Source organism: Bos indicus, chromosome 9, assembly GCF_029378745.1.
Source record: "Bos indicus isolate NIAB-ARS_2022 breed Sahiwal x Tharparkar chromosome 9, NIAB-ARS_B.indTharparkar_mat_pri_1.0, whole genome shotgun sequence".
Taxonomy (NCBI): Eukaryota; Metazoa; Chordata; class Mammalia; order Artiodactyla; family Bovidae; genus Bos; species Bos indicus.
Genome location: NC_091768.1, coordinates 68,822,650 through 68,836,507, shown reverse-complemented (window position 1 = coordinate 68,836,507; position 13,858 = coordinate 68,822,650).

Here is a 13,858-nt window from a genome sequence, read left to right as displayed (position 1 = left end):
CTCATCCTCTGTCGTCCCTTTCTCCTCCCACCTTCAATCTTTACCAGCATCAAGGTTTTTCCAATGAGTTGATTCTTTGCATCAGGTGGCCAGAGTTGAGTTTCAGCTTCAGTATCAGTCCTTCCAATGAATACTCAGGACTGATTTCCTTTAGGATTGACTGGTTGGATCTCCTTGCAGTCCAACGGACTCTCAAGAATCTTCTCCAACACCACAGTTCTAAAGCATCCATTCTTCAGTGCTCAGCTTTCTTTATAGTCCAACTCTCACATCCATACATGACTAGTGGAAAAACCATAGCTTTGACTAGACGGACCTTTGTTGGCAGAGTGATGTCTCTGCTTTTTAATATGCTGTCTAGGTTGGTCATAGCTTTTCTTCCAAGGAGCAAGCATCTTTTAATTTCATGGCTGCAGTCACCATCTGCAGTCATTTTGGAGCTCAAGAAAATAAAGTCTCTCACTGTTTCTATTGCTTCCTTATCTATTTGCCATGAAGCGATGGGACCGGATGCCATAATCTTAATTTTATGAATGTTGAGTTTTAAGCCAACTTTTTCACTCTCCTCTTTCACTTTCTTCAAGAGGCTCTTTAGTCCCTCTTTGCTTTCTGCCATAAGGGTGGTGTCATCTGCATATCTGAGTTATTGATATTTCTAGTAGCTATAACCTATAAACCTATAGAAATGATGAACTAGAAAACCCAAAAATATTCTTCAGGCTCAAAAACAAAAGGAACATGTTCATGAAGCAGGAACTTCCCAGAAATGAATGAATAAGTGGGACTGAAGCCATTGGTATTCTGGGAACTGGTTCCAGAAGCCAGCAATATTGTCCAGGAGTCCCATTCCTGCCAGACAGCATGGCCAGAGTCTTCACACGATGAGGCACTGGAGAGAGGTTTGCTGAATGAGGTTGTGGGCTTGTGTACAGCTCTATGACCCATGAAATGAGAATAAATACAAGCTGCTAACATTCATCCTGGCTTTTCAGATTTATGGGAAAGTGAGGACCTAAGGAAATGATTGGAGCAAGCCAAACTTCATGACCATGAACTAAAACCATATGCTGTTTCAATACTTGCTTTTTCAATGTCCCCAGTATCCCTGGGGGCTTCCCAGGTGGCGTAGTGGTAAGGAATTCACCTGCCAATGCAGGAGATGTAAGAGATGTGGGTTCAATCCCTGAATTGGGGAGATCCCCTGGAGTAGGAAATGGCCACCCACTCCAGTATCCATGCTGGAAAAATTCCATGGACAGAGGAGCCTGGCAGGCTATGGTCCTTGGGGCCGCAAAGAGTCAGACATGACTGAGCGCTTGTGCACACATACAGACTATTGTCACAGCAGAGAAATCCCAAAACATCACTGAGTTCCTTGTTTTGGATTAATTATTCCTTGTTTGCTTTTCAGACTTCTGACTGGAAGTGATTAAAAAAAAAAAAAAAAAAAACTTCTAGGCAGGGAAGAATGAGGTCAGATTAATATATGCTGTGGAGGGAGGGACAGCTGTCAGGAGAAAAGATGAGAGGATAGGAAAAGGAGGGAGGGAGAAAGAGAGAGGGGGAAAGACAGAAAAAGGGAGAGGCAGATGGAGGGAAGATGGAGAAGGAGGTGGAAAATCACAAAATTTTCACATAAACCTATAAAACAAAAATCCAAATGCATGAAAAAATAAAATGATAAGGAACACTAACAACAAAATGTGAATTCACTACATGCAGTATTAAATTTCCTCAGGATGCTTAAAGAGATAAAGAATATGTAACTTTTATTTTTGAATTAAAATTTTGTTTTGAGATGATTGTAGATTCACGTTCAGTTGTTAGGAAATGATACAGAGAAAACCCACATACTCTTTACCCAGTGTCCCCCATTGTTGACATCTTGCAAAAACAATCATACAACATCACAGCCAGAATATTGCTTGATGCAGTCTGACACAATATTTCCACCCATAAGGACCCCTCTTGTTTCCCATTTTTATAACAACATCCAATCCCCTCCTGAGCAATCACTAATCTGTTCTGCTGCTACTGCTGCTGCTGCTGCTGCTGCTAAGTCGCTTCAGTCATGTCCAACTCTGTGCGACCCCATAGACGGCAGCCCACCAGGCTTCCCAGTCCCTGGGATTCTCCAGGCAAGAACACTGGAGTGGGTTGCCATTTCCTCCTCCAATGCATGAAAGTGAAAAGTGAAAGTGAAGTCGCTCAGTCGTGTCCGATTCTAGCGACCCCATGGACTGCAGCCTACCAGGCTCCTCCGTCCATGGGATTTTCCAGGCAAAAGTAATTTTGTCATTTCAACAATGTTATATAAATAGAATCATATAATATGTAGCTTTCGGGATTGGCTTTTATCATTAGGCATAGTTCTCCAGAGAGTCATCCATGCTGCTACATTTATGAATAGCCTGTTTGTCTTTATTGCTGAATAGAATTTCACTGTATGGATGCACCACAATTTAACTATTCCCCTGTTGAAGGACATCTAGGGGGGTTTGGTTTATAGTTATTACAGATAGAGTTACTGTGGAAAAGATTTTCATTTTCCTTAAAAAAAAAAAAAGCCCAGGTATACAATTCCTGAAGCAGAATGTAGTTGCATGTTTAGTTTTTAAGAAATTACCAAAGAACTTCGCAGAGTGGTTGTAACATTTTACATTCCCACCAGCAATATATGTTGTTGTTCAGTCACTTAAGTCATGTCTGGCTCTAGGTCTCTATGTGTTTGCTACTATCTGTATATCCCGTGCACTGAAATGTCTGTCCATATCCCTTGCCCATTTTCTAATGTTATTGTTTGCTTTTCTGCTGTTGTGTTTTGGGTCCTCTATGTATTCTACAGATGCTAATCGTTTGTTGGAAACATGGTTTGCAAAATATTCCCCCGGCCTTTAACTTGACTTTTCATCCCCTTCACGTGGTTGTTAACAGATCAAAAATGTTTAATTTTGATGGAGCCTGCAATTTGTCAATTTCTTCTTTTATGAATCTTGCTTTTGGTGGTAAGTCAGGAAAGAGTTTGTAGCCTCATTGTTGCCGAGTGGTGGTGAAGGTTTTGAGTCTCCACTGGTCCTGCTCCAGTATCACATCAGTGGGAAGAGAAAGGTTACCTCCTTATTCCTGGGAGCGGGCCGGGAGAGTTAAAATCCAGGCTTCCCACATGGTCTCCACTGATCCTACAGGGACAGATGTCATTACCACCCTGTGAGATGAACCCTGCTTCTCTGACACCTTTCCAGCCCAGAGGATGGGGCACCTCATAACAGCCTGGCAGGGTTAAAATGGAGGAATCACACTTGGCCTTTGTTGGTGTGAATCAGGTACAGCCAGCTTTTTCTATGATGTATGCTGGAAGAAAGCAATTATTGCTAAAAGCGTTCTGTCTTGCCAGACTTCGACTTCTTGTTTTCTGGTCCTTCAGCTAGAGAAACCAAGCTTTTCTTGGGACTTTTCTTGGGACTTTTCTATACCTGATGGTATCTGGACTGCCAGCTGCTTCAAGTCCAAATCTGATATATTTGAGGGAAAAAGAAATCCCAGGGAACTCAGTACTCTGCTGTGCTTGTATGTCAAGGCCTTTGGCCAATCTGCCTTTTTCCTTTACCTTTTCAGAGTTGTGTTACATTTGTTTTATATATAGTGTCCAGGAATTTTAGTTGTGCTTAGTAGCTAGAATAGGGGAAATTATGTCAGCTCCATCTTCCTGAAAAAGAGAAATCTGTGCCTTCTATTTTAATGTAAGAAAGTTTGAGTCAAACTCATCAGAAATAAAACAAGTTCTGCTGGATGTGAAAAAATAATATATTATAAATGTTAGGAATAAAAAGGCAGTTATTACCACTTTTAGTTTCTGTTTAGGATTAGAGCGCTGAAAAAGGCATTGCTCTCACCCTTGTATGTTACAGTCACACCACCACCAACATAAACCTGAGCAAACTGCTAGTTTATGACTTTTCTTGAGCTATCGCAGAGCTGAGGTCACAGGATGACCAAGCAGCTCAGAATTTAAGGAGAGAGACGACCAGCAGGGAGAGGTGGACACTCGTTCAATTGTAGCAGAAGTTGAGTTTGTCGAATGTTTTTTCTGCCACCTATTGAGGTGATCATATGGTAGTACTTTAGTCTGCTAATATGGTGAATTATGTTGATTTTTCAAATTATGAAACCAGTCTTTCATTCCCAGGGTGTGAATGGTTGTGAAGTATTACTCTTGGTTGTGAAGTGTAAGCCTTTCTATATACTAATAGGTTTGTTTTGCTAAAATTTTGTGGAAGATTTTTTTGATTTGGTCTCTTGTGTTCTTCTTTACAATATCTTTGGTTTTGCCATCATGATAATTCTGGCATTTTAAAATGAGTTGTAAAATGTTCCCTTTTCAACTATTGTATAGAATTGATACTAATTTGGTTCTTAAATGTTTGATAAAGTATACCAGTGATCTATGAGAAAAGTGAGATCTAGCAATATGTTGCATTCAAGGAACATAATTCAAGCAAATGCACAATAAAATTTGAAAATTAAAGAACAGAAGATGAGATACCAGACTAAAAGAAACTGTAGTAGATGTGTGGTCTGATGTAACAGGATTTGAGACAAAAAAAAATATTATGAGTACAAGGTACAGTTTTATACTGCTAAAAATGAAAAAGAATAAGAACAATAGAGTAAGGAGTTATTATTATTATGAATGCATATGCACTTAATAATATAACCAGACATATAGAAAAGTAGTAACTGACAAAATAGCAAGGAGAAATAGAGTCATCACCAATTTCAGTTAGAATTTTTTTATGTATTCCCACCCCCCATCAAAAAGATACAGAGACCTGAATATATAAATATTTGAATATATAAATAATTCAATTCTTAACAAGCTGAAACCAGCTATATAATAAGATGCTAGAAATGTGCTAAGGTATTATATCCAATAAATAGACAAATAGAATAACAAAGTCTTTGTGAACACACAGAAAATTTGTAGAATCTCTCCATGTACTAGAGAATGGAGGAAACAACAATAAATTCCAAAACTAATACAGACTATATTCTCTGGCAATAATTTTAATAAAATTAGGAAATAAGTGGATTGTTTAGAAAATCCTCAATTATAGCACTTATAAAGTATACTACTCTAAGCTCTATTGTAAAAGGAATTCGTAAAGGCTATTGCAAAATACTCAGAACTGGATGAGAATGGAAACAAGTTTATAATGAATCATGGGCAAAGATGAAAAAATATGAAAAATTTATTACTTTATGGATATTTATCAGGAAACAAAAGCTATTTTTAAAATGAGCTAAGCATTCAATTAACTCAATCAGAAAAATCAGTAGAGCAAAGTCAAAGGAAGAAGAAAGAAGTAAAGACCAGAAATAAGTGAAATAAAAAATCATATAGAATAACAAAAATAGTTCTTTGAAAGGATTGATTAAATACATAGACCCAGGCAAGACTTTAAGATAAAGCTTAAAATACACAAATTACAGAATAAATAAATTGAGACAACCACGATTAAAAAATTTTTAAATGTTTTTTAAAGTATATAACTATATGCTAATAAAACTGAAATTCATTATAAAAGACACATTTCTGAAGAAAAATAGAATACCAATAATGAACAGAAAAAGAAACATAAAACTTGACTAGACAAATGAGTACTAAAGGAAAATAAACTGTTTGATTTTTTTAAAATTCATCCTCAAAAGCCACAAGCCAAGACAGTTTTATTTAGGGGATTCTACCAGTTTAACGGAATAGTTAAATGGTGACTTATATATAAAATTTTTTAGTAAAAAGGAAAAGGACACTTCCTAGCTTATTTCATGAGCATGATATAACTTGATTTCAAAACCAGAGATGGGCAACACAAGAAAAGAAACCACTTATTTCACTTATAAACAGGGATGAGAGGGAGAGGGTGGGATGATTTGGGAGAATGGCATTGAAATACGTATAATATCATATATGGAACGAGTAGCCAGTCCAGGTTCGATGCACGATACTGGATGCTTGGGGCTGGTGCACTGGGACAACCCAGAGGGATGGTATGGGGAGGGAGGAGGGAGGAGGGTTCAGGATGGGGAACACATGTATACCTGTGGCGGATTCATTTCGATATTTGGCAAAACCAATGCAATATTGTAAAGTTTAAAAATAAAATAAAATTAAAAATAAATAAATAAATATATTGGAAAAAAAAAACAGGGATGAAAAATTTCTAAGTAAAACATCAGCTTACTGAGACAAATAGCATATTTTTAAAAATCCCATAGCACAAGCAATGGATTTTATCGCAGAAATGGAAGAATGGTTAAATATCAGAAAATAAATGAATGTAATTCTCATTAATAGACTAGAGGAAATTTAACTGGTTTTCTTACTAAAAGTGGCCAAATTATGAGCTCAAGTTCAACATCTATGATTGTTGTTGTTGTTTAGTCACTAAGTTGTGTCCAACTCTTTAGCAACCCCATGGACTAGCCTATCAGGCTCCTCTGTCCATGGGATTCTCCAGGCAAGAATACTGGAGTGGGTTGCTATGCCCTCCTCCAGGGGATCTTCCCAACCCAGGGATTGAACCTGTGTCTCTCACGTCTCTTGCATCTCCTGTATTGACAGGCAGGTTCTTTACCACTGAGCCACTAAGGAAGCCCATCTAAGTATGATGACATCTTATCAAACTAAGAATAGAAGAAAAGTTTTCCAATTTAGTGAGGATAATGACTCAAATATATATCACAACAAACATTTATCAAACATCACAGAATTCAAGTCAGTTATCAATTGTATGACTTGGCACTATCTTATATTCCACTAACAAAAGGTTATACAGTGTCGGTGTCTGCTTTGTCACCTCATGGCTCAGGTTGAGTAATTGCAACCTGAGATCCTATAAGTATAGAGATCCTATAAGGCTCACAATGCCTAAAATATATACTATTTGGCCCTTTTAAAGGAAAGTGGGATGACTCCTAATCTAGACCATAAAGGAACTTCAACAAATCAACAAAACTAAGTCTAGGGCCTAACTAGAAAAACAGGCATCTGACAAGTCACACAGTAGGTGAATTACAAAGAAGCAAACCTAACAGCTACAAAGCAATTGTAGAGATACTCCAACCTACTAGTGATTAGAGAAAATACTTCCAAACCAAAAAAGATTTTACATTTGTCAGCTTGACAAAATTTAATCTAAAACTATTATTAAAAACAGAATTTGGAGAAAATTAGTTATAATATTAATCTGACTCAGATACTAACTTATTTGGCTTATTTTTACTTTAACATGGGAAAAGAAAAGAAGGAGATAAACTTGGTTGCGATTATTCCTTTCAGAATGAAGAAAACCCCACATATAACAAATTCTAAGAGCACATTTCCTTATCAGATTAATATAACCCCTAGGGATTTGTAAATCTGTCAGAACTGATTTTGCAAACCTAAATAGCTAAACGAAACTTGAAACAATAAAATTCTATCTGAATTCATGTCAACAAGATATCAGATAAATGCTTTGGTAAAGAATCAGCTTGCATATATTTTCAGAGATGACAGTGTATTAAGTAAGGGCTTAATCCACCTGCTAAAACTTGTTATAAGAATATTCTGACCCAGTTCTATCTAGCTTCACCCATCATCACCCACTCCCACCATATTGCTCTACTCTAGCCTAGGAAGGGAAGTTTTGATTCAATAAGAATATAATGATGCTGCTGTTGCCTTTATCTATGTTCTTCTATATGTCATCTTTATAAACAATAAATAAAATTATAGTGCAAGGACAAAACCCTCTACTATTAAATTATCCACTCATTTATTCATATCACATACATTTATTTTGTGCCAGTATCCTCAATTTGGATCGTAGAAAAGGCAAGAGAATTTCAGAAAAACATCTACTTCTGCTTCACTGACTATGCTAAAGACTTTGACTGTGTGGATCACAACAAACTATGAAAAATACTTAAAGAGATGGGAATACCAGACCATCTTACCTGCCTCCTGAGAAATCTATGTGCAGGTCAAGAAACAACAGTTAGACTGGACATTGAAAAAGAGACTGGTTCCAAATTGGGAAAGGAGTATGTCAAGGCTGTATATTGTCACCCTGCTTATTTAACTTATATGCTGAGAACATCACGTGAAATTCCAGGCTGAAGGAAGCACAAGCTGGAATCAAGATTGCAAGGAGAAATATCAATAACCTTAGATATGCAAATGACACCACCCTTATGGCAGAAAGCAAAGAGTAACTAAAGAGTCTCCTGATGAAAGTGAAAGAGAAGAGTGAAAATGTTAGCTTAAAACTCAACATTCAAAAAACGAAGATCATGGCATCTTGTCCCATCAGTTCATGGCAGATAGATGGGGAAACAGTGGAAACAGTGTCAGACTTTATTTTCTTGGGCTCCAAAATGACTGCAGATAATGACTGCAGCCATGAAATTAGAAGACCCTTGCTCCTTGGAAGAAAAGCTATGAAAAACCTAGACAGCATATTAAAAAACAGAGACATTACTTTGCCAATAAAGGTCTGTCTAGTCAAAGCATGGTTTTTCCAGTAGTCATGTATGGATGTGAGAGTTGGACTGTAAAGGAAGCTGAGCGCCAAATAATTGATGCTTTTGAACTGTAGTGTTGGAAGATTCTTGAGAGTCCCGTAGACTGCAATGCGATCCAACCAGTCAATTCTACAGGAAATCAGTCCTGAATATTCACTGGAAGGACTGATGTTGAAGCTGAAGCTCTAATACTTTGGCCACCTGATGTGAAGAACTGACTCATTGGAAAAGATCCTGATGCTGGGAAAGATTGAAGGCAGGAGGACAAGGGGACGACAGAGGATGAGATGGTTGGATGTCATCCCTGACTCAATGGACATGAGTTTGTGCAAGATCCGGAAGTTGGTGATGGACAGGGAAGCCTGGCATGCTGCAGTCCATGGGGTCACAGAGTCAGACACAACTAAGCTACTGAACTGAACTGACCCCCAACTTATAAAAATACTCCTTGACCACAAAGAAATGTGTAATCTTATTAACCAGTAATTACAGTATAGCCTGTACTCAGAGAGGAGTATAAAAAAAAATGTTACTGAAGCATAGAAAAAAGACATCTAGTCCAGCCAGGTGTTGAGAAGGGAGAATATCAAAGAAAACTCCTAAAGAAAGTGGTGCCTGAGGTAAGACCTGAAACATGTGGAATTGTCTCTGATACAAGTGTCCAGGAAGTAGAGAGGTGAGTCAATGGTGGCAAGAGATAAATAGATGCATTCAATTAATAAGTTAAATGTGTATGTCACTTATGCTAACAGCTCATTGACCAGAGGCGTATTAAAACATATTTTGTTACGTGAAAGTTACTGACTGGAGATGTTTCAACATTCACTTACATACAACATTCACTTACAACATTCACTCACTCACCAGCCATAGATGTTAGTATCTGCAAAAAAACCCCCAGTCAATAAGGTATTAAGGTGGTAGGGGGAAGAAGGAGAGAGTGAGATGTATGCAGAGAGTAACATGGAAACTTACATTACTATATGTAAAATAGATAGCCAATGGAAATTTGTTGTATGACTCAGGGAACTCAAACAGGGACTCTGCCACAACCCAGAGGGGTGGGATGGGGAAGGAGATGGGAAGGAGTTTCAAGAGGGAGGAGACATGTGTATATCTATGGCTGATTCATGCTGATGTTTGGCAGAAACCAACAAAATTTTGTAAAGCAATTATCCTTCAATTAAAAAGTAAATAAATTTTTAAAAATAATAATAATGTATTAAAACTTCTACACAAGTCAGGTACAGTTAGTATAGATCATTATCATATAAAAATGGTAGTGTATTCCATATATCTGGGAGGAGAAATGCCTGCTGTCTCTTCTCTATTGAAGGTAGAAGGCACCCAGTCATAACACAGATGGAAACCTCTTTAAGGAGGTTCTTCCCAAACTTTCTCAAATGGCTTAAACCTTTGTTACTCAGGATGCCTTTTCTCATACCAAAGCTTATAAACAAAGGAAAATATGAAGGACTTTGGCAACAGCAACAAAATGTCTAAGACCTTTACGATATTTTGAGAGTTAGTTTTAACCTATTCAGATAAACTTTGGAGAATTATGAACTACTTGGGTATAGGTCATGTAATGTGAAAAATAACTATAGTTATTTAATTATAATTATTAGTTTTGTCATATGAAGATTAGAATTTCAGGTAGAATTAGGAACATTTGTTGCATTTGTTGGTTTTCTCTTTGCAATGACTCTCTAATAAATACAAATGTGCAGTCATATTGAAAGTGAAGTCTGTAAGTCATGTCCAACTCTTTGCAGCCCTATGAACTGTAACCTGCAAGTCTCCTCCATCCATGGGATTCTCCAGGCAAGAATACTGCAGTGGGTTGCCATTCCTTCTCCAGGGGATCTTCCTGACCCAGGGATTGAACTCAGGTCTCCCACATTGCAGGCAGACTCTTTACCTTCTGAGCCACCAGGGAATATCCAAGGCATACTGGTAGCTATAAATAAAGTAGGGAAACAAAGATGATTTTGCATTTCAGTTGATGATATTAATTCTGTTTTGAATAAATCTGAAAATTTGAAATATAAACAATTCATCACTATCTTTCTATTTTTCCCCCATTTCAGTAGATGGCCCACTTTCCACCTACTTGTTCAATCTAAAAACCTGGAAGTGATACCTGTTTCTTTGCTTTTCTTCCCCTCCTTCCCCTATGCCCTCATTCCCCATCTCTCACCCCCACAAATGGCAGTGTACATATTTACACAAACAGCTATAGTTACTTCTTTATCTGCACTGTCACCTCTCCTGTGGACTGTTATAATAACTGCCTCTCTGCTTTACTCTTTGGCTTTTCTTTCCTCCCAATCCAGTTTCCATACTGTAGGTTGTATCTTTTAAATACATACATTATCTCATATCACTTCTTGGCTGAACTCTTTCTGAGGCTTTCTATTGCATGGATAATAAAGTCCAGTCATTTTACCATCATCAAAAGTCCTAAATAATCTGGTACGTGCATACTTTTCCAATTACCTTCTCACTTGCCCACTGTAGTCAGTTCATGTGCCTGCTTTCAGCAACTTGAAATTGCAAGTTTTTCTAGTCTTAATATATGTAGTTTCCTTTGCCTGGGAAGTTCATCCATCTCTGCATGGCTGACTTTTAATTCTTTATGTCTTAATTTCCATGTCACCTCTTGAGTCCTTGCTGACAACTCTATCTCCTGGCTCCTGTTCATCTCTATCACAAAGGCTTTTGTTTCTTTCGTAACTTGTCACATTTTGTAACTACTCATTTCATGTTGATATGTTATCTATTTAGCTCTGACTTAGTACTATAAGATCTATGAGGGCAGAGACTATATTTGTTTAATTCATCATTGCATACTATGATAACAGATTTGGTACAATCTTGCTGAGTGAGTAAGTGGATGAATCAGTTGATGAATGGACCTGTGTCCTTTGCTTGGCCTGTACTGATAATAGAAACTATGGAATAAAATATCTATTATGTTAATCTATCATCCATGCCTGTATGGATAAGAGAGTTTGAATAGCAACAAATGTCTTGAATAAAGGGAAGTAGCTTAACATTTTTAGCGCTAATCCCTAGGAGGTTTGGATATTATTTTTAGCATGGGGATTTTAAGTAAAATTAAAGCATAAAGGATAGAACAGAAGAGAAATAAAATGCCATGCTCTTCTTTCAATTATATAAACCAAACACTTTAATTTGGACCAAACTAATAACTGAGATAGAGTTGGCAGAGACGTTCCAGATAGTTTAGGTATCAGATGAATTGTTCAGAAATGGTGACATAGATGTTTTAATTTTAGTTGTCATGTTTACTGCCTTCCAGCCTGAAAAATAAGTACTTCAAGATGCCTATCCTATAGGGGGATAGAGAAGAATTGTAACACAAGGGAAACTAAAGAAGATATCATGTATTTAGAGCTTCTGAAATGAAAAATCTATGTAGCTAAATAAAAATAGTAGGCCAAGCTACAAATTTTCAGAAGTTGGCATGACTAAGAATAAAACATCTGTGCAGAACAATCACCCCTTCTTGGACAATTGAACTTCTTAAAGAAATGAAAGTGATGCCCTCAGAAAAAATTGTCACAATTCTCAAGCTTATAAATCTAGAAACTCATTTAGGTTTCTGAAGAATATACAGACAAGATAAAAAATATGTACTCAGCACCAAACAGCTTTTAGTGCATCATGTTTGAACTAAAACTAGTCTAGTTTTGAAGAATTTATGTCTAGTTATTTTAAATAATTGATCTCACCTTGAATCTTTTCAAATTTTCCTTTCTTTTCTGAATTTCTCTTTAACACTATAACATATTTAAGATTTTTCCAAAATGTGGGTTCTAATTAACAATCTAGAAGGCAATGGAGAATCCCAACTAACACAGACATGCAGGACCTTAAGGTCCACCACAGGCTTAAGGCAAAGAGATTATTTCTAGATCCATCTACTGTTAGGAATGGAACTGGAGGAAAGAAGCCAGAAAAGGCTGATGGTAGGTGAAGAGGGGCTCTTCCATTCAGGTGGGTTTCATTCTACCTGAATGAGATCAAACGGGCTGACACCTGAAGTCATGCAAACTCTGCTGTGTCACTGAGGACAATTTGAAAAACCCAAGGGGCAACAGCATCTGGAATTACTTGCAGGGTTTTCTGGTGACATACGTGCAGGTAGCGTCATTCTGAAGTCAGCAAGTACTAGTCTGTCTAGTTTTTCTCAGCTGAAAGAAAGAAAAAGAACATATATTGGACTTACTGTAGACCATCTGGGCTTCCCTAGTGGCCCAGTGATAAAGAATCCACCTGCAGCACAGGAGACATGGGTTTGATCCCTAGGTCATGTTCAACTCAGGACACCTTGGGTCAGACACGACTGAAGCGACTGAGCACAACACAGCACAGCACAAAGGCCATCTATAGGCACTTTGTTTCTATTTCATCTTATCCCTACTTATTGTTCATGTTTTCATAACAAGAAATCGTGAAACGGAAGCTCAGAAAAATTGGCACTTACAGCTCACAGACTTAGTCATCAGAGTTAAGAATTAAACTTGGGTCTTTTTCCAACAATGGTATTCTTTCTACAATTCTGCAAGGCAATGGGGCAGTTTTTCTGAGTACATAAAAAATTGATTAAAGCTTTAAGGACAGATTCATACTAATAAAATTCATGGGGGACTGATTTATTTAAAGATTTCTAATTGATAAATATACAATGAGATATAAAACTGATGAGAAAGACTAGAGTGCTTGAATCAAAAATTCAGTGCATTCTTTCACAGAATTGGAAGCAAATTTATATTTGCTGGAAAGCAAAATTAAATTCAAAATATAGCTGGGACAGTATAAGTAAGAAATAAAGGACTGGAATGTTCATCTTTAGTATGAAATGCCTCTTTTAAGAGAGATGGAGACAGTCCTCCTCCCTAGTTTAGAACTGGGATTGCTATTAGTGATGTCCCTTGATCATTACTCACTATCCAATGGGCAGCGCTGAGAACAGACTACCACTGCCATATTACATACTCTACACACCACATGAAGATGTTTGTTTCAAAATCTTTTACATTCATTCATTCAATATACATTGTGCATCTCTAATGGTTGGACTGTGTTAGGCACTCCAAATTTAATAGTATAGAAATAAAAAGAGTTAAAATCCTTGCCTTTGATGGAAGGAGTATTAAAGTAGTTCTCAGGCAGTTTTATCTTGTAACATTCACGCGTGTTTCTATAGCTCTTCTTTACTCATTGGCCACTGAATTTTTGAAGAGTTACTAAATCTCTGAAGAAG